The sequence below is a fragment of the Crocodylus porosus genome, unplaced genomic scaffold, assembly GCF_001723895.1.
Source record: "Crocodylus porosus isolate Cpor-Errol unplaced genomic scaffold, CroPor_comp1, whole genome shotgun sequence".
NCBI lineage: Eukaryota > Metazoa > Chordata > Crocodylia > Crocodylidae > Crocodylus > Crocodylus porosus.
Genome location: NW_017728906.1, coordinates 86,017,868 through 86,040,791, shown reverse-complemented (window position 1 = coordinate 86,040,791; position 22,924 = coordinate 86,017,868).

Sequence of the window (22,924 nt, the reverse complement as noted above, 5' to 3'; positions counted from 1 at the left end):
GTTCTGGGTTTCCAAAGTGTGTAATTTGTTATTAATTTGGGGGACAAACAGTTATCTGACATTTCATTTAATATTTCTTTATCTCCATCCATCAAACCCAAGGTAACTTACAGGGGGGCTCAGTGTCAGAGCTAGTAACTCCACAAGTTTGTTCAAACAATGAAGTTGTGACTAACTCTGTGTGATAAGATATCCCCTAAACTACCCTCCATTGCCCTTTTCATATTTTATTCATGTAAAATTATAATGCGTTCATTTGAAAGTCATTCTCTTTATTTCTAAAGCTGAACAACTCAGGTCAGGAAAACTATTATTAGGAACATGTTTATTTATAACAACTAGTTTAGCATTAAGCAATGAGTTATGACAGGCTGGGCATTTTGGGAGTATTATTGTATGCCTTGGGTAAATTCAGAGGCACAACGCTGAAGGCAAAGGGGCCTTTCACCATCCAAGACATGCAGCAGGCCTCCAAAAATGAACTGCCACAAGCCTCTCATTGCTGTTATGGAAATGAAGCACTAGAAACAGAGAAATCTGGACCTGCACTGGTGCTTGCTGATGTGCATATCGTACTGCTGATAGCCTGTCGGACAATCCCAGTGACTCTCGCCTGCACTAGCAATTCCACAACACTAAGGGCCGTGTGTAGACGAAACGAAGGGCATGTGTGCATGACAACTTTAAAGCAGGTTAAATGCTTTTGCACTGCTTTAATGGTGTGAGTGTTTTCATGCGTCGGCAGCATATTGCGCATTAATTCCAGCTGCTGTAGCACATTTGGCGGCATAATGCGCCTTAAATGACTTTGTGGTGCAACAAACTAAAACACCTCTAAGGTGTTTTAGTTTGCTGCCCTACAGCCATGGAGCAAAGCACCAGGCTCTGTGCACCTCAGGGGCTGTGCAGTCAGCCTGTGCAGGCAGCCTGGAAACAGCCCCGGGAGGCAGGCTTCACTGAGCAGTGAGCCTAATCTTTTTTTTTCTCCCACCCTGGAGCCTGCCTGCCTGCACAGGGACCTGGTCCTTCTCTCTGTGGCCGCGATGTCCCCCAGGACCACCCGAGCCGGGTGCCTGAGGGCAAGTGCCACCTGGGAGGGGGGCTGCCACTGCTGCAGAAGGAAGCACCAGCCTCCCTAGTCCCCCAGGGACCGCTCTGCCTCCCAGCAACTCATCCTCCCCTGCCTGCCACTAGAGAGGCAGGGAAAACATAGGTGTACATGACACAGGGGTTTACTTTGCCCTAAATTGAAGCGGTGTTTTTGAAAACCTCAGTGCCTTCAATTTAGGGTGAAATAAACCCCTGTTTCCTCTACACACTCCCAAGGAGAACACTTTAGTGACTCATTTAAAACCAGGGCCACTGTCAGGTTTTAGGAGAGTTGGAACAACAGTTAAAAGCAAGGCTTCATGCTGCTCCGGGTTTTTAACAGCTATCCCTCCCTTTTGGCCACTACCTGTTTTCTTCTTTGCATTGTTCAATGCCTCCTTGTATTTTAAAACCAATTAATTCCATTTTATGCCTAGTTTTATGGGGTTTTGCAGTTTTTTTTTTCAAAAGCTGTTAAAGTGTATACATTATAAATACTTTTCAAATTAGTTTTTATTTAGTTTTATATAACCAGGTGCTTCTAGGTCATGAGGCACCTGAGATGAGGCAGGCAGAAAATTGACTGACTAAGAGGAAGGGAGAGAGGAGCAGGCCACATACTAACCTGCAGAACAAGGGGCCTGGTGATCACAGAGGGTTCTTCCTATTATGAAAATGTTGAAAATACTTTTCAACATTTACTTCAAGATTTCTTGGAGTCTCAGACCAGTAGAGACTCCCTATGCCTGCCGAAGCGTGCGCTTGAAAGCTTGCCAAGAACTTTTTTCCAACTAATATTTATTAGTTGGTCTAATAAAAAAGATCCCATCATAGCTACCCAAAGAACCTTACCTAAAAATACTTTAGTGAGTTGTTTATCACTCAGGCTCCAGTGCTGTGTGGCAGAGAGCAACAGCTGCTTCATGGCAACTCAGTTCCCTGATGGATTAGGATGTTTCCTCTTTTCTGTGGTCGTCACTGGGGGCCTGTCACAGACTTCCCACTCCTTCTGTACAACAAGAAACCATCACTTGTGATATAGTTGCTTCCATAAATGCACAGATTCTAAGCACGTCACTCTCCCCCCACCACTTCCTCTTCTTTAGGGAAGAGATCCTGCATGGCAGAGCTGTTTAGGGATAATGCAAGGGACACGCTGAACCTTGAGTCATACAGCTGAGGGGTTCAATCAAGTGGCCAGGGCCAGAATAATGGGGTCTTGATTCTGGTGTATATATTTTTTAGTTTGTCAGGAAGGGTACTTATTCCATCCTGTATAGGGGCTGGAGATGGGCTCTTTCTTTTCCCCAGGAAGCTCTGGGGGAAGGTCCTGTTTACACGGAAGAGCAGAGGATTCAGCATCCACAGGTCAGGAGACACATCAGCCACCTTGTGTTTTTTGTCTGCTCCTCTCTCCTCTCTTTCGACATGAAACAGGCTCAGGATACAGGGAAGAGAAATATGAAGTGACTGGTACTAGAGGGCAATCATGCTGGCTTCTTCTGCGGTTGCTTGCAGCAAACGTCAAGCAGCATATTTAGAAAACCAAAACTGCTTGGCAGAATTGGGAGTTTTTCAAACTACATTTTTCTTTAACCAAAAAAAAAAAAAAAGGAGAAGAAAAAGAAAAGCTTAAAAAACCCAAATATTTTCTTCAGGTTTTTGTTTTTCAAAATTTTAAAGACATGTTGGACAAAAATTGGAAAATGAAAACATTTTACATCTTTTTCAGCTTGTGGTTATTCCTCCCCTCCACATTTTTAGTGGGAGAATGGAAACAAAGAAAGGGGAAAGCAAATTATTAAACTGTTAAAAGTGAAGTGTTAAAAAAAGCAGATCAAAATTTTGAAAACAAATTTTTTTAAAAATAAAAGTCTCTAAATTTTTTTGAACAAACAAGGAATTCTATTTCAAAATGATTTAGAAAGTTTTTAATTTGGGGGAAGTTCTCACCTCCTATGTTTTACACTGCTTACCTCTCACAATAGGATGGGATTAGATTACCACCCCCTTTGCATTTAGGGTTAGGTTAGATCTATTTCTCCTCCCTCTCTGCGGACAGAGCCATTATGATGACTCAGTTAAAGTTTCAGTTAACTTGTTAAGCAGCCAGCTGAAGGAAAGATAGTGCCAAATGGCAGCAGTCCAGTTACCTCTGCTTCACCTTGTTCTGCACCTTTGGAGCGGTGAAGTGATTTGGGAGTTCCTCTGGAATCAGGGATTGCTTGCTGTGGGTTTCCAGAGGCCATGGGTAATGATAAGATGGACCATAATTTAAAACTCTAAGGGGAAACCACTGTGAACGTTTCACCTTAGCACTTCAGTTTACTTTTCCAGACTATTCTCATGAGGGAAAGGGCCAAGAGCTTACTATAAAATGAAAACAAACCAAGATAACATTTATGTTGCTACAGCTAGGGGCATGTCTACACGTGGCATATTAGAGTACTAAACTTAATGTGCAGTAGCAAAGGCACATTAATGCACATGTAGATAAGTCTGCTCTTACTTTAGGCCTGAGCTTAATTGTTCTGTCTTGATTAACTCCTAATTCAGGACAGCACTTAAGTCTGTCCTTCAGGAGGGGCTTAAGTTAAATACATGCTTAATTCTGATCCTAAATGGAGATGCTTTCCTGGAGTCTTTTATAGTAAAATCAAAAGAATAAGCATTTTCAATTACATTTATAATAATAATTTTTAAAATATACTCCACTGTAGTTTTGGCCAAAGAGGAGAGAATATTTCACTAAAATATAATGCTTTAAAAAAATTCAAAATTTCTTTACAATGTCAAAAGCAAAACACCTTTGGTACCTTTACATAGAAGTCATGGAGGATGACAGTGTGAATCACTACATAATTGTAACAGCCTGCACATTTGACTAAAAAGAAATTACTGGTAGATATTTTGAGACAAGTTATTATGGTGCAGCATGGGCAACTGGTACCTCCTGACTCTGGGGAGGGCACCAGCGTCTGATCGCCAACTGGGGGGAGGGGGACAGGTGTTCCCCAGTGGTTCATCACTGACCCTGGAAGTGCCAGCAGCAAAACCAGAAGTGCTGCCAGCAAAACTGGAAGTGCCGCCTGCACATCTCGGGGGGCGGGGGCGCCAGCCAGTGCTTTCCATTCCCTGGCTGGTGAGGGCCGGTCCATGGGGGGCAATCTCAGGGGGGCATGTCCCCTCTATGTATCGCCTATGTGATGCAGCAAATCAGGTAAATATTTATTTGAACTGACCAAACTAGGAATCTGATCCAAAGCTAATAGTTAATGACTATCTTTAGGGTTGTGGGGGCACATCTACATGTGCATTTACATACTGTTCAGTAAGCAGATTTAGGCCAGTGCCTACACATTCAGGTGTTAAAGCAGTTTGTGGACTGACTTGGGTGTAAAGTTAGTCCCAAGTCAGTCCACACACACAGTGTTAGTGCGCAGTAACATTTCTACACATGCATTACTGTGTAGGAACTAATTCGGTGTAAATTTGCTACCTGCATCATGCAAGTAGCAAATTTACACCCAAGCTGATATAAGTTGCCATAGGTACTGCACAGTACAGGTGTGCATGTGTAGATGCATGCCCATACTGCATAGTAATATTTGGTTACTGTGCAGTAACTTAAGTTACTGCACAGTAAATGTGCATGTGTAGACGTGTTCTGGGTGTTCAAATACAGCCCAACAAGTGATAGATACCTCAGTAGCTGGTGCACTGCAGAGAGCTGTACTGGTTGTATGCTGCTGTCTCCCTCTAACTTGTTTCAGCTGTCAACTTGCATTAAAATGACTTCAAACTGCATTTAAAAATTGAATGCTTACCTAACATTTTTTTCTTGTGTAAGCAATTACAATTTTTAGGTGCCCAACTTGAGGCATCCTACAGGACCTGAACTTCAGCACTTTCTAAAAATCAGGACTAACAAATGCTCTCAAAGGGAGCAATCCAAAACTGGAAATGTCCCTAAATCACTAGTTACTTTTGAAAATACTGGTAATAAAACACTCAAGCTTGTGGCAAACCATGAGCACAAGACATATCAAAAATCTAAATTTTGGGGTAATTCAATTACATGACTTGCAACAGCAGTACCAAAAGGATCATCATCAGATTTAAGCATCTGCTGGCATAGGAAGAAAGCAGAATCAATGCTGAAACTAGTGAAAAGAAAACCATTACGCAGGATTTTGCACACTGTCCTTTAGCATTTGGAGATAAGAGGCTTTTAGAGCTAGAGGACAGTGTTCCCTGCCTTCTTGCTAAATGTGTTTATATGAAATAATTTGGCAGAGTTGTGGGTATTGGTTACAAATTTTGCAGTCATTACTAAAGCCCAGGTCTTCCTCCTAATGAACTAAATGGGACTGTTTCCTGAGTAAGATCTGAGGAAATACATGACTTGAAAATTTAAAAATTAAGCCTCACAGTATTGCTCTGTTTAATATCCCACAGGGCTTAAATGATTTGCCCAAAGTCACACAGTGAATCGGGGAATGAGCCAGGAGCAGAACACAGGACTTCTGGCATTCAGTCTTGTTTTACTAGACACATGTTTGCAGATGTTAATGGTTAATGGAATGGTAATTCACAGAAGCAAGAAAATGCAAACAAAATCTTCCCCTGGCTTCTTAGTATGTCTAAGTATAGCTTCACAGCACACATACAGGGCCAACTTATTCTGCTTTTTTGATGCATGTTCTTCCATTGGTTTAAATGGAATTTCACAACTGAGGAAGGTGGCAGGATTTGATTTCTGATGTGCGGTATCCAACAGGCAATTTGAACCCTGCAATACCGATACACAACAGAAAGAAGAGAATGAGTAGTAGCCCTAATTTCACTTCTAGGTTTGGGGGTTTCAGTCAAACTTAGTACATAAACTAGAGCTGAATGTGTATTAGTAATAGATACCTAGTTAGTTAAAATGCAAAAGGAAAATAATGCTACTAGGTATCACCTGGCACCAAACAAAAGAGAGGTTAAATCAAAACAGAACATGCTTGTAGGAACAGATAGATTATTTTCTGGTTTTAATCTGTCAGCTGACTCAGATAGAAAGGCTGTGAACAGATTTTTGCCCTTAGGGCAACACACAAAGTTTTATGGAGGAACAAAAGTTGAGCATATAGATGTCCTTGCTGCTTGTTGATCCATAAATGCCCAAAAATGTTTGTGTGACAATACCTGTTTATCCTCCTTTATTGCAGTGAACGTCTGTATGGTTATGGTGCATCAGCTGAATATACTGTCAGTACTGGCGGTACTTCTTACATCCCTGAGACACAAGACCCCAGGAGTGGAGACTCTCTCCCAAATCCTTAGGTCCTCTGTGCCAGGAGCAGTGTGTACAGCTCAGCTGGTTTGCAGACGTGTTTTTTTAGACATCCTTGACACATAGGTACGCCAGCAATGGGGAGATGATTTGATTCTGGGGGCTGGGGATGTCAGAAAACTGTGTGTAGCCTGGGTGCACCTGTGATTTTTAAAAGTGTCTGCACTTTGGGGCCAGGCTAGCCATCAGCTGCCTGTGGCAATGGGCAGGAAGGAGGTGGAGCAACAGGGAACTTATGGGGTTTACAGTCCCATTGCTGGGGACTTTAAACCTCATACCTAGCAGCTGTGGCCATACTGCTGGGGTGCAGGGATCAGAGACTCCCTGTGGGATTTAAAGACTCCTGTGGCGATCCTGTGACCCCCTGCATCCTGGCAGCCTGACCAGAGCTGCTGGCTGTGGGGTTTTGACAATCAGCTGATTGTCAGCACTGCCTGGACTGCCTTGGTCTCCAACCAGACATGGGGCTGTACTAGCCAGGCCAACAATCAGCTGATTGTCATCTGACCACATGGGAGCCTTACTCTTTATACCTGTTTTGAAAGGTGGATATAACAATCTCCATTGTGAGGTGCATGACAGCACAACTGGTGGTACAATAACTACAACGGCTCTTTATAGCTGAAGAGAGAGGAAGACCAATTCTAAGCCAGTTGAATACATGAAGCCCTGATGACACCAAGCTTGCAGCACAGGGGGAGCTGAAAGAGTATGGATGGTGTGAATGAAAAAGGGAATGCAGCAGACAGCTAAAAGGTCAAACAAAATGTGAAAGGAAATTCAGTGTTTCAGATAATAACAGTTCACAGCAAAGATACAAACTCCGTGAGAAGTGAGTGGAGTGGAAGAGAGTGAAAAGCTCAAACTTATTACAGTTCTCTGTTTCTTTCTAAAAAACCCCTGACACAGAATTAAATTTAAAAAAGGAAAAGAAAAAACACACTAAGAGGATCCCCCCACTTTTGAACTGCAACAAAGAAGCAACCTGAAAAATCTTACCAGAAAAAACTTCCAAGACTTCACTCTTCACTTCTCTTTTCCTAGACACTGGGTGTGGGGACAATACTGAAAGCCACCAGAGAAGCACCCAGCTGCTGCCTTCATACATTGAATGCTATTTTAGGACTTCTAAATTGAGCCAAATTGTCCAAACCCAGTTGGTAGAAACTGGCTTATGCTGTATGAAAAAAAAAGTCTGGATTTAATTTTTAAAATAATATTAGCTTAATGATTTTATTTGGAGGGAGGGAAAATTATGTTTATTTTACAGGCTTTACACTCTCAGTGCTTAAAAAAGAAAAGAGGGTGATGATGATGATACCGATGCCACAGGTAAAGCAACCAGAACTTTATCCTAAGACATTTTCTATTATGGAAGCACTAGCCAAAGCAATTTTTTTATTTACACATAAATGAAAACTAGAACTTGGTGCTTAATAATTATGGCTGTTTGCAGATGTGGAAAAAAAACAACAGATAATGGCGCTTTACTTTAAACTTGTCCCACCCCAAGCCCAGCACATGCCCAGAGGAGGCAGTGTGTTAACTGCACCTGGCTTTCCCAATGTCTGTAGAGTTCAGGCAGTAGTGGGCCTTTTTTGGTGCTTTTATCTAATAGCTGACTGAATCAGCCTTAGTTAAAAGAGCCAAAAAGCCCCGCTGAAGTGCCTAATCTATATAGACACTGCAGAGATGGGTTGAAGTAACACGCTGCTGCCTCTGGTAGAGCACATTTTTTCCCCCTTGTCTGTCAGTGCCTTATGTTCCATGGACTAAGTCCTATGCTTTGAAACGCAAGCACTCTTTGCAATATACTCAATTTTTCAAAGCCAACTTTGGCTGTTGTGTCCACTATTTATTATTGCTGTTGAGTTGGCCAAGTGTGAATTCAATCTGGTAACCATTAGAAACGCATGTGATCTTATTGAAGCTATTGAACAACTCGTGTGGGTAAGAACTGCTCCCATGACTAGGGCTGCATGATAGGGCTCTTTGTGATCTTGGGCCAAATCCCACAGTCCCTCTCAAGTTAACTGTTAGGACTGCTCATATGAATAAAGCAAGCAGCATTCATCTGTGTTTGTGCATTATAAGACCACGTTTTAAATATGTGCTTTCGTGACTGCCTATAAGTAACAAAGGTGGGTTTTTTTAAATGCCTATTCCTTATTTAGAGTCTCTGTCAAAGGGGGAAAAGACTGCTTGGAGAGAGCATTTCACTCTGGAAGATAAAAAATATGTAAACCCTGCTTAATTTGTTATAATAATGTCTTAATTGTATTAGTTACATGAAGCCCACACAGTGTTAACACATATAAAGGGTCCCAGCTTGCAACTGAGGGATTGCAAACATAGCTGATCATAGACTTTACTTTTGCAAGTCATCCAATTGACATGACTGGGGCTACTCGTATTAGTTAATAAAGATAGATTTTAGTGATTGACAGTTAAAAAAGGGGAAAAAACAGCCAACAAACAGCCAATCAACCAAAACAAAGTCTCTGTAAAGTCCCTGGAACCAAATTTTTAGGAGGGCAAGTTTAGGTTGGAGCATGTTCTATTTTTGCTGTGAGGAAAGAAGACTGAGGGTTCAGAACAAGGAGGCAGAGCATCTGCAACCACCTCTGTCTACATGCAGTGCTGGATAAGTCACTTAGATCCAGGCTTTGCTACAGTTGTAACAGCGCTGACATAGCTGCTGAGGGTTTCCCAAATTTTGGCATGATTTTTCTTTTTTTGTTTGTTGCATGAGCAGGACAACTTGCCTATAGCAACGTGTTAAGAAATCATATTGCAGTCTATGTCATGGCTTAGTTATGATAAAATTACAGTTTGTCCAAAAGAAAATGAGCACTATGGAGTGTGAATACTGTAGAATGTATTATTACACAGACTTCTTTACATTGGCTCTTTAAGATTCTGTTAAGCACCTAGAGTTGCAGATAATTTAAGTCAAAAAGGGGAAAAAATTGTGTGGGTTGAATCACATTTGTGCATAAGCTCTGCCAAATTAGATCTAATTATTGGTCCATCGAGTTGGTATTCAGCAAACATCAGCCACAATTCCTTGATACTACAGAGGAGGATAAGAAACCAAAGCCTGCCGTCAACCTGGGTACAATTTTCAGTTGTGCCTAGACAAATAAGAAATCTACATTCCATTTTCATAACTATAATTTTTTTATCCTTTTGTGAAAGCAATGCAAGAAATTGGGTAGACACTCTTAAGGCAGGATGCATTGTTTAGTTTGTTTTATAATACATCAGTTCCAAAATGACTTATGTTAAACAGATATAAACCATCCAGCACTGAAATAAAAGTAATTATTTAGGGTTCCTCTAGATGTTCAGGTAAAAGTATGATAGGATCTGATGCACAATCCACACAATCACGCCTCCTGCCATGCCACATGTCAGATGTTATCACACCTTATTGCTGGTGCAGGGGCATCTTATCCCAGGCTCCCCCTGCACTGGCAAGTAGCAAGCTCCTGGATCTGTGAGTCCCGCAGCTGATAAGACTTGAAGCTGGGGCAGCACTCCATGCATTGCTGTGGATGTAAGTCCTGTCAGCTGATGGGACTCCCAGCCATGGCAGCACTGCAGGACTTTCAGCTATGGCAATGTATGGTGCCCCCCCTATGGCTAGGAGCCCTGTCAGCATGGGCTTCTAGCTGTTGAGGCATAGCTATGCTACATGTTCATAAGAAAGCTGGATAGAAGCCAGCTATAAAGTTCTTACACATTTTCTAGCTCTAACTTTACAGCTGGATGGAACTTTTTATTGTGTCATTGTTACTTTGCACATGTAGTTCGTCTAAATTAATTGTGCAGTTAATCAGTTGCTTATGTAATACATGTAACATAAAGAGGGAGCCATAGTCTTTTGCGTTGCTTTAGTCAAATGGGTTTAAATTTGCATATTAGTTAAACTGGGTCAGCCCTTTGTGTAGGAACTTACAGGCCTAAGTGCCTTTGGCTTTCCATGGGACATTTCGATAGTGTAACAGAACTGTTGTAGCTATGATCAGGGACAGATCCAGGGGTGGTGCAGTTTCAGTCCCTTTGATTCATGGATTCCTGGTCCACCCAAAGTTTAAAGCCAACTGCCTGGCAGCGGCAGCAGCACTTCTATTCAGGCATCAGCGAGGGAGTCAATTGACGTTATGGCTCATTATCATCTACCTGATTCCCTCTAAACTTCTCATTCCATAGGTGTTAATGACCCTTCTTCCTTTTTCATGGTCTTTAATGATTTCACTACTCAAGCTATTCTTACTTCTGCAATTCTGCTGTCTGTTAGCTGCTCCTAGTAACATAGCTTCCATTTCACAGCCCTGTAGACTGCTTACTTTAACTCTAACAAGAAACATTAACTCAGGTGTGAAAATATCAACTCAGGTGAACATTATCTCAGGTGTGGAAATAACTTTCAATGAAGCATTACCTGCACTGTCAAGATACTCAAGAGGGCTCAATTTTGTTTTATGAATTTGAAGGAGACATCCATTTCACTATAATGACTACAGCATTATTACAGAATCAAACAGCATCTTCTGATTATTTTTGCCTTGTGTGTTGTAGTTTTATATATAATGTATGATATAGCAAATTAATATACATTCCAAATTTTTTTTCTCTTCGGTCTTAAATTGATAGCAAAATCTGTAGCTCTAGATCTCTTGTTTATTAGCTTACAGTTTCTTTTTAACTGGAGAAAAATTTGTTGTGTTACATGTGATGATGTACCACACCATCTGCACACCATCTGCACCCCGCTTTTCTAAATCCTAGATCCGCCCATGGCCATGATGGTTCAATAATTATGTGAGAGGCAAGATTTCTTAAGGTGATAACTTTTACTGGATCAGCTGCATAGCTGGAATAGTTTTTCATTCAGAAGCTTGTCTATCTCTACCCCAATTATGCAGTTTGGTGCAAGAAAAGATATGACCCTAAGAAATCTTTGCCTCTCACACAATAGGACATTTGACATTTCTACTCTGTGCATGCAGTGTGCGTGGGTGGGAATCTATAATGTAGATACTTTGGGTCACAGGCCCATCCTATCTATGCCCTGCCCAAAGGGGCCCCAATCCAGATCAGGCTCCCCAGAGACTATGTAATAAAATAATTAATAATGACAACAGCAGCAATTAAGTTAAAATTCCCCCTTTTTCACTGATGCTTAGTCACTCATGTGTTAAAAGATTATATTTTATTAATATATATTATTTAGTGTAGTCTTATTCTGCCTATAGCTACAGACCTACTTACTGGTCATCTATGTCTGATGATGAGATTTACTGAGCACTAGCAGCTTCTATTGATGTGACTAGTTGCCCTACTTATATCAGTACCCATATGCCTGCAGTCTATGAGCAAGCACACATCTCTAGTTCTATTTTTATGTCCTTTTATTCCCCTCTTCCATGTATTTACTGAATAAAAATTCACACATGCCTTTAGGATCCCTTTCAATCCAAGCAGTATTAACTGGGAAGACAGAATTTTTGGAGCTACTACATTTTGGTCTTTATCTTCTAATCAGAACAATTTTTTTGGAAAAAATATATAGCACAATTGGAACATACGTTTGGGAGGAGGAGGGGGAAAGGCGAGTATGTGAACCTTTTTATCCCCAGCTCACTTATTTATTTATATATTTATTTTATAAATAGTGTTCAACCTCCAGGCACCAACAACAGGAACAGCTGGAAAGGCTAAAACAATCTTAGTCTGCATGGTCTAAAAAACTCACAATGGCAGGAATTAAAGTAAGTATGAAAAAATCAGGATGGGGCCAGATATCAGGATGGGCCCAAATATTTTGGAAAGTCTTTAACCCTTGCACTCCTGGTCAGCTTTTGGCTGTTTTGAGGTGCTGTTTTTTTTTAATCAAGCTTCAGTCACTTCCTCCCTTACCAATGCAATACCACAGCTGGCAAAGCAAACAAAACTCTAGCTTGCATCTACCGATGCATCTCAAGCAAGACCCAGGACGTTATCCTCTTGCTGTACTCAGCCTTGGTGAGGCTGCAGCTGGAGTACTGCATCCAATTCTGGGCTCCACAATTTAGGAAGGATGTGGAGAAGCTTGGAAGAGTCCAGAGGAGAGCCATGCATATTACCAGAGGGCAAGAGAACAGGCCTTATGAAGACAGGCTGAGAGCCATGGGACTCTTCATCCTGGAAAAGCGCAGGCTCAGGGGTGACTTGTTGGCAGGCTATAAGTACATAAGGGGTATGCATCAGGATCTGGTGGAATGCCTGTTTACCAGAGCACCCCAAGGGATGACAGAATCCAATGGTCTCAAACTCCTGCAAGACTGTTTTAGGCTGAACATAAAGAAAAACTTTACTGTCCAAGCCCCAAGGCCTGGAATAGATTCCCCCCATAGGTGGTGCAAGCACCTTCTCTGGGCACTTATCCTGCTGGGATCCTTTGACCTTAGCTGACTTCCTGCTCCTTGGGCAGGGGCTGGACCCGATGATCTTGTGAGGTCCCTTTCAGCCCTCATGTCTGTGAAATCTTTCACTGCTGGAAACTCTCTCTGTACTAAGCATGGTCCCCTTTATGTGCCAGTGACTGATTTGTCTACGAGGTCTCACAAATAATCACTATGGATTGCTGACTAGGTGGGAGCAAATTTTTATAGGAATTGGAGGGCCATCAGGTAAGGAGAAAACTGGGAGAAAGTATATATTCAGCTGGTAGACAGAGAACCTGCAGCATGAAGATGAGAGCGTGAGAAAACAGAGAGGGACCTTTGGCAGTGTCGCAGAGCACTTAGGTGCCCTGCGCCTGAAAACAGAAACGGCTCAGGAGAGACCCTTAGTGTTGAGAAGGGGGAGGCGCCAGTCACCAGGGCAGCACAGGTGCTGGTAGCTAGGGCAACCAGTGAAACCAGCTGACAGGAAGGGGCAGGGCTTAGCCCTTATTAAGCCCAGACAGGAGGCCAGGTGGGCGGGGGGGAGGCAGGGAGAAGCCCTGAGCAAAAGGGGGGGCAGGGAGAAGCCCTAAGCAAAAGTGGGGGGCAGGGAGAAGCCCCGGGAAGGTAAAGAAGAGGGCCAAATCACAGCAGGTCCCAGGTCAAAATCCTGTTAGTACCATCTGCGAGGCTTGGGTTGCGGTGTAGGGGAGGAAAAGGAGCCGCAGATAGCGCCCCTTGGTACGAGGGCGTATAAAATGGGCAGCCTCCCGCTAATTACATCACTCAATCAATTAAGGTCAAGGCATGGCAGGCGAGTAAGCAGGCGGCTAGCTCATAACAGGAGGGCGGAGTCACCACTAGAAAGATTCCAGTAGCGATGCTCCTGTCACAGGCAGGTTGCAGGTTGCTCAAACTGTTAGGAGAGTGGTCCCATTTTGTGGCAGATCAGTGAAGGAGGTAAGGCCCTTCCTTCTCAAATCGTGGGTCACAGAACAACATTATCTTTTGAAAAACCTGTGCGTTGGGTTTCTTTTGAATGTGCAGATAAGTGACAAAATTCCATGCACGTTTATGGGGCACAATCAAGTGAAGGAAATATTTCCAGAAGGCAAAACCTGAGCCTTGTGGGTCTAAGAGGAAGGAAGGACCTTGAGGCTTAATCCTTTCTCCCTTCCATACTTTAAACCAGTGGTTCTCAACCTTTTTTGTACCAGGACCCATTTGTAAACATCAATGGGCAGTCCCAATGCAATGCCCCTCATTCCTGACCTGCTGCCCCCCACCCCCAGCTCCCAGTGTGTGGGAGGCATGGGGGCCCCAAGCAGCCCTATACAGGCTTGAACACTGCCAGTCTGCTAGAGAAAAGCCACAGTTTCCCATGTTTTTCTCCTTTAAAGGAGAATCCATTTTTAAAGTTTGTTCTTGACCCTTCCATATATTCTTACAGGTTGAGAAATGCTACTTTAAGCCACCATTTGGTTTGGTAAGGCTCTTCAGTGCATTAAAAACACAGGTTGGGGCCTGAGGACTGTAATGGCTGCCCATACATCCTTAGAAAGAAACGGCCAGTTACTCTTTCAGTCTGTCCAGACAATGATTGTATAATAACCCATAGCAGAACTGAAGAAGAGATTTCAAGTGGATGCCAGAAAGTACTTTTTCACTTAGAGTGGCAACTCTGAAAAAGGAAGCATCTGGCACATTTGTTCAGACCAAGAAAATTAGGTCATACAGGAAAGTATTTGATGCCCTTCCCAAGGAACATAACACTAAGAATGCATGTAGCTAGCATGGCAGAATTCTCCTCTTCACCCCTATTTCATATCATCATGTCTTGTATTGTTCTCAGAAATTGTACTATTTTTAGATTCTATTGAGCCGAACATCATAGCTTTTATCAACTATCATCTTCCTCCTGCCAGTAATAGGAGCTTAAAAGCAAAGAGCTTTGTTAAAAGGATTCAAGGTCAACTACTTTGGTGCATTATATTATAACTGGGTGTTTTTAACAGAGGCTTTTTCAAAACGTTACCTTAGACTGAGTGGGTGGGGGGGTGTTGTTTTTGTTGTTGTTTTTTAAATGAATGTCCTTTTCCTGGTTTGCAGCATTTCTCATGTGTCCATCACTTCCTGTCTCTTTTTCAGGAGATTTGAGAAGTTGAGGAATATGCTAATGAAGCAGTTGCTAAGCCAAGTCAAATGACAGCAGAGTAATTAATTAAAATTAGGCCATGGTTTTTAAGTGCTTTCCAGGTGCTTGCTGTCTTCCCAGCGGAAAGAAACGTATTAAGCACGTTTATTTTCCTGCTAGGAAGATCTCAGAATTTTGGTGGCTTTGGACAATAACTCAGTTCTGAGCTGGCCTTTAGGGTCTGAAAAGCTTTGGTTCCACCTGATTTTAGGAAGCTAGGAACATTAAGACTAATTAACCTTCTGTCTCCAAGGGGAGCAGTGGAGTAAGTCAGATGCTATTGCCAGATTCTTTCATTGAGCCAATAAGAGTATCATGTCCTTCATCTTCTTCCAGAATGGCAGGTTGCAGAATAGCAGATTGACTCAACAGGAGAAAAGAAAAAGAACAAGACTTCTATAAAGTGCTGTGTACTCCGACTTTGCTGCCACAGCTTCTTTTGTCTTCCTTGGAAGCTGTGGGTGCTTCTCCTCTCCCAGGAGCAGGGTTGATAACCACAGAGAAGATTTGAAATTCTGATTTTTTCAGAGGGAAAAAGACTGAATGAAAAATTTTAAGCTTCTGTAATTATTATCCCCATCAACAAAAGATGGGAAAACAGAGATGAAAAGGTTCAGTGCCATAGTTAATGCCACAGAAGATTCTGCTGTCAGAGGTGGGATTAAAATCCAGGAATATCCCTTGATCTGTGTCCATTGCTTTGTGTTCCATGTTGTATTACTTCCTACACTACTGCTCTGCTAGTCTTCATTTTCAAAGCAGAAGCACCGGCTCTGTTTCTGGCAGCTGGCTAGGAGGGAGCTTGTGGCAGGCCTGCTGCCATCACTGGAAGCCTCGGTGGCACCAGTCGTCACCACTCTGAGCAGACCTCTAGTACACCCAAAGACCAGGCTGAGTTCATGCTATCCAGTAAGAGGCTGTGGAAAATCTTGCTTCTGTAACAGGCATTTCCCACCTTGTTCATTTCCAAGGCTGTCTCCACAGAGAAGCAAGCCAGAAATTTAATTTTAGATGAAAGCTGAGGCTATAGAATAAAAACATAGAATCACAGAAAATTAGGGCTTGAAGGGACCTCAGGAGGTCATCTAGTTCAACCCCTGCTCAAGGTAGGACCATCAACCTGGAGGGAAGTGGGAAGTGGAGTCCCCCAGGGCTCAGTTCTTGGGTCTGCACTGTTCAATTTCTTTATTAGCGACTTGGACGATGGGGTGAAGAGCAGCCTGTTTAAATTCACAGACGACACCAAGATTTGAGGTGAGGTGGGCATGCTAGAAGGGAGGGACAGATTACAGCAGGACCTGGACAGGTTACAGGGGTGGGCAAATGAAAATAGGATGGGATTCAATAATGACAAGTGCAGCATACTGCACTTGGGCAATAAGAACCAGCAGTATACCTATAGGCTGGGGAACTCCCTTTTCAAAAGCATGATGGCAAAAAGAAATCTTGGAGTCATTATTGACTCCAACATGAACATGGGCCTAAAATGCGAGAGCATGGTCAGTAGGGCCTTGTCTTGCATCCGCAGATGCATCACAAGCAGGGCCAATGAGGTGATCCTCCCCCTCTATGCGACACTGGTCAGGCTGCAGTTGGAGTGCTGCATCCAGTTCTGGGCACTGCACTTCAGGAGGGATGAGGACAGCATTGAGAGGGTCCAAAGGAGGGCCACTGGCATGATCTGGGGCAACAGGGCAGGCCCTACAAGGAGAGGCTAAAGGACCTTAACCTGTTCAGCCGTCACAAGAGAAGGCTGAGGTGGGACCTGGTGGCTGTCTATAAACTTACTAGGGGGGGACCAGCAGGGTTTGGGAGAGACCTTGTTCCCCCAAGCGCCTCTCGGAGTAACAAGGAATAACGGCCATAAGTTGCTAGAGAGTAGGTTTAGACTAGACATTAAAAGGCACTACTTCAGTCAGGGTGGCTAGGATCTGGAACCAACTTCCAAGGGAAGTGGTGATGGCTCCTACCCTGGGGGGTCTTTAAGAGGAGGCTTGCCGTTTACCTAGCTGGGGTCATTTGAGCCTAGTTTTCTCTCCTGCCCAGGGCAGGGGGTCAGACTAGAAGATTTACAAGGTCCTTTCTGACCCTACATCTATGAATGTATGAATCCACAACTAGATCATCCCAGCCAAGGCTTTATCTAACCAGGCCTTAAAAACCTCCAAGGATGGAGCTTCCACTGCCTCTCTGGGTAATCTGTTCCAGTACTTTACTGCCCTCTGCATAAGAAAGTTTTTTCTCATATCTAACTTAAACTTCCTTTGCTGCAACTTGAGATGGTTGCTCCTTGTTCTGTCATCTGCCACCACTGAGAACAGCCTAGCTCCATCCTTTTTGGAACTACGCTTCAGGAACCTGAAGGTTATTACTAAATCCAACCTCAGCTTTCTCTTCTCCATATTAAAGTAGCCTAGTTCCGTCAGATTCTCCTCAGCCCTCTAACCATTTTTACTGACCTCTTCTGGACTCTCTCCAATTTATTCACATCCTTTCTGTAGTGGGGGGCCCAAAAATGGACACAGTACTCCAGATGTGGCCTCATCAGTCCAGAATAGAGGGCAAGAATCACTTCTCTCAATCTGCTGGCAACACCCTGATTAATGTAGCCCAGTATGCCATTAGTTTCTCAATAAGCACACTGTAGACTCATATTCAGCATTTTGTCCACTGTAACAGTAAGATCCTTTTCTGCTGCTTAGCCAGTCAGCACCCAACCTGTACCCAGGTATGGGATTGTTCTGTCCTAAGAACAGGATTTTGCACTTGTCCCAAGTGAACTTCCTGAGATTTTTTGTAGTCTAATCCTTCAGTTTGTCTAGGTCTCTCTGAATCCTAGCTCTACCCTATCTACTATTCCATACAACCTGGTTTAATTTACAAACTAGCTGAGGGTGCACTCCCATCGTATCTTCCAGATTGTTAATGAAGATATTGAACAAAACCAGCCCTAGGATCAACTCGTGGGGCACTCCACTTGATACTGGCTGCCAGCTACACATTGAGTCATTGAATACTACCTTTTGAGCCTGATGATCCAGCCAATTTTCTATCCATCTTACAGTACATTCATTCAACCTCGACTTCCTTAGCTTGCTTGCAAGAATTTAGCCTTGCTAAAGTCAAGATATATCACATCCATTGCTCTCCCCACATCCACAAAGCCAATAATCTCATCACAGAAGGCAATCAGGTTGGTCAGGCATGACTTGCCCTTGGTGAATCCATGCTGGCTGTTCCTACCTACTTCTCCTCTAGGCACTTAGAAATGGATTATTTGAGGACCTGTGCCAAGATTTCTCCAAGGATTGAGGTGAGGCTGACTAGCCTGTAGTTCCCTGAATCCTTCTTCTTCCCTTGTTTAAAGATGGACACTATATTTGCCCTTTTCCAATGGTCCAGGACCTCTCCTGACTGCCATGCGTTTTCAAAGATAATGGCTAGCAGCTCTGCAATCACATCAGCCAACTCCCTCAGCATCCTTGAGTGCATCATGTCTGGTCGCATGGATTTGTACATGTCCAGCTTTCCTAAATGTCTTTAACCTGTTCTTTTACCACTGATGGCTGCTCACCTCCTCCCCAAACTGTGCTGCCAGGTGCAGTAGTCTGGAAGCTGACCTTGCCTGTGAAAGGCTGAGGTTAAAAAGGCATTGAGTACTTACTAGCCTTTCTTGCATCGTCTGCCATCTGCTAATTAGCCCTGATGTTTCCAGCTTCCAAACATCAGGAGCAGAGGTTGGCACCACAGCTTTGTAAACCCTGAAGGCCAGCTCAGAACTGAGGTATTGTCCAAAGTCACCAAAATTCCTCTGTGACTTTTCTAGCAGGAAAATTAATGTGCTCAATGCCTTTTTTTCTGACTGGGAGACATCAAGTACCTGGAAAGCACTTTGCAAACAAAAGCCAATGAATCCTAAGTGACATTTAGAATTACCCCTGTAAACATACCAAAGTGGTGAATAGGCTTTGCCTAGAGCCTTGTCACAATTCTTCATGGAATTAGTATGAAAATTTAGTATGACCACGTCTGCTGCTTTCTGAATCATTCAGGCCCCACCCTCAACTCCTTAAAAAGGTTTTGCCACCTTCATAAACCACAAGTGCCATGCTGCTTCCTATTTAAAGAGCCTCAACACTGAATTGTAGTTTGAAATTGTATTTTTAGAGTGTATTAATTAATATGGAGTATCAGACATAAAATATGGCTAAACAGCTTGATTCTTCCCAATCTTCTCCTGCCTATATCTCCTTTCCATACCAGAGCTGCCATAGTTTGTGGCTCTTCTCCTCTGCTCTGTTGAACTGTTTCATTTTTATACTCCCTAAAATAAATTGCTCTGATTTCTTATTCTGCCACAAATGCTCTGAACTTTAATGGGAACGTAAACATCCATTTTACTCAGTCTATTCTAGGCCTTGTGCTTTTAGCAATATAGTTTATTTCATTCAGGGAATGGGTATAAGCTAGACTGGCAAAAACACATTTCTTGCTAGTAGGAGCTGCTGCTCTCAGGCTTTTGCTAGTATTAAAACTTCATTAAAAATCACACCCATAAATGACATTATTATTATACCAGAAAAAGTTTCTATTGTAAGTTTGGCACTGGGTGGAAATCTAGTATTTTGCTGTGCATATACTTTATACATGACTAAACAAGATATGATAAGCGCAAATCCAAGAGTAAACTGCATTTTGTTTCTTGTTAAATGTTTTTTTCCTATGTGTGAAGTGCACAGTTTTTAGATAGCACAACATTTTACTTTCTTCTCCTTGCCAGAAATGGAAAGGTGTACTGAACAGGTGTCAATAGATGGTAGGTGCCATTTGCTCTGAAGGGCAAGTGAAAGTGCTCCAGGGCGCCCCCTTTAGGCAGTCCTTCACAGAAACAGGGGCGGATTACGGGGTGATGGTTCCATTGGCAGTAAGGGTGTCCCTTGGGAGTCAGGGGCAGCATGGCACAGGGGGGGTACTCATGCCAGGGACATGCATGGGGTGGCAGATGACCATGAAAGCTTTGCAGGGCGCCTGATACCAATCCAGGAGCACCCGTGGGTCTGACTGTGCTGTGATGTCATGCCCCCATACCCACACAGCAACAAAAAATGCCTGGAGGCTACACTTCGTGGTGGGGAGTGCATGCCTCCTCCTCTCCAGCCGGGCCAGGGCCAAAGGCTAGGGGTGGGTGTGGGGCTTCCTGTGGACAGCTGCGGCTTCAGGGGGAACTATTTTGGAGTGAGGGGATTAGTGGTTTGCCAGCACCCCCTGCTGTAATTAAATACCAAAGATCAACGGGGTGGGTTGTAATGTGGCACTGGCTGCTGTAATTTACTGTGTGAATTGTGTACTGAGGTTTATTAGATTTAAAAGCTATCACTTGTATACAGCGATGAAACAATTTAAAACACACTGTGTCAATTTTAATAAACCTGTTTAATTTAGTGAGGATTAAACCCCCGTTATGTGTACAAGTGCCCTAAAGCACTATAAAAGTCTATACTGGGAATATGCTAGTGGCTCACTCATAGTTCAGTATTGTCCAGCTGGACTGCTGGATTGGTACGAGGTTATAATCCCAGTTTACAAGGTCCCAAACTTTAGAAATTCAAATGGGTTAGAGATTTCATAGCCAGCCAGCAGCCAAACAAAATGCCATAGTGCAAGGCAATTTTGTCTTGCAATGTCTTCCTGTGTATACATGACAGAGGGAGTATGGTTGTGAAAGAGGGATTTATACATGAGTAAAGAGATTGACAAAAAGGGAACTTTATTCCCCATTTAACATAAAGTAAACTCTGAACAAATAGAGATTAGGTAGGCCAAATTATTAATAGCTGCCTCTCATTAAATGAATTAAAGGATGTGACATCACTGTTTGTTTATATAAAAGTTCCCTCAGGGAATGTCATGACTTAGAGAAGCCAGAGAATGCTGATGTATTAATAATTACTCTGTGGAGAAAAAATAAAAAAAATCAGATAATAAAAGTTACAGTTACAGCTTTTTCTGTTGGTGTCTTCCTTGTGGAGAGTTTTCAACAATGATGATAATTTAAATAATAGCAAGATCTGTTACATACATTTCTAAGCAACAAGAAAGGACATTTTCAGATTCAATAAGAGTCTGTTTATCATATAATATGTGTGCAATTTATTGACAAGTAAGGAAAATTTGTTCACAGGTAGGAGAATCCTGGTTGGTTTATCAAATACAACCTAATACTTTTTTCCTTTTTTGTTTAAATGCTGTATCTATCTAAATCCTGTGATATTTCCACATGCAATTTATACCAATTTAAAAAATAAAGTTAAACAGACCCTGCACAGTATGTGTGAAAAACTATGCCTAGAGATGAACAAAAACTGGATCTTTTTTCCTGTGGAAAGTTCTGAGCTTTTGAAATTTTGCTTTATTTTGAATTAGAATAAAAAGTCAAAATCTCTTAATTTATTTGCAAAACAAAATAGTACAAAATATTCTGTTTCAAATTTACTGGCATATTTCAATTTACCAAAATGTTTCTTTTGTATGTGGTTGAAATGTTTCATTTCGAAAGGTCCAGATGTTTAGGTTTGATTTTTATCTCTTTGACTTTTGTTACAGTAGAATAGAATAGAATACTAATCATAGACAAAATGTCATATTATATTTATTACAACATAAGAGCAAGTAATACAGTTGAAGTATTCTGACCTCATGGAAATGAAGTATTTAGATAATTTTGCATAAAATATTGGCAAAATCGACAGACTTTAACAAGGAGGAGGAGGAAGTAGAGGAGGAAGAAGTAGAGGGCGAAACCGGGGAGGAGGCAACTCCACGCTCACCGCATTCTGCACAAGCTGAAGGAGGCAAGAAGGCCAGGAGGAGGAAGCGTCGTGTGATCGTCATTGGTGACTCCATCCTGAGAGGTACGGAGGGCCCCATCTGTCGCCGGGAACCCCTGGCACGCGAGGTCTGCTGCCTACCCGGAGCGAGGATTCAGGATGTGACAGGGATGCTCCAAACCATAATCCGGCCCACCGATTATTACCACATGGTCCTAGTCCATGTGGGCACTAACGATGTGGCCAGGAGGAGCCCTGATTGACTGATGGAGGACTAGTACGCTCTGGGGTGCGTGCTGAAGGAGATGGGTGCACAGGAGGTTTTCTCTTCTATCCTGCCAGTGAGTGGACGAGGCAGACAGCATGAAACATGCATCGCGGAGACCAACTGGCGGCTACAGGAATGGTGCTTCGAGGCGGGCTTTGGCTTCCTCAGCCATGACCGGCACATCACAACGAGAGACATGCTGGGATGGGATGGGCTCCACCTTTCCCCTAAAGGTAAGCATGTGTTCTCTTCTAGGCTGGTGGACCTACTCTGGCAGGCTTTAAACTAGGCTCTTCGGGGGAAGGGGTAGACGAGGGTGGAGGAAACATCAGACTGCCAGACCAAACAGCACCCACAACCACAGCCCAGCCCAGACCACCGAGCGAAGCAAATAAACAGGTAAGAGATAGGGGCCAGGGTAACGCTGGGACTAGGGGGTCAGTACCTACACCCACAGGAGGCCTCAAATGCCTCTACACAAACGCCTGTAGTATGGGTAACAAGCAGGAGGAAATCAGCCTCCTGCTGACTGACACCAGCCTGGACATAGTGGGGATTATAGAAACGTGGTGGGACTCAACGCATGATTGCGCGGTGAATGTCAAGGGCTATAGGCTGTACAGGAGGGATAGAATAGGAAAGAGAGGTGGGGGCATGGCACTCTATATTAAGGAGGAATACACATCCTCGTCAATTAGTAAGGAGTCAGGGGAGGGGCACTCTGAGGTGCTTTGGGTTAGGGTACAAGGTAGTCGAGGGGAAAGAGACTTAACGGTG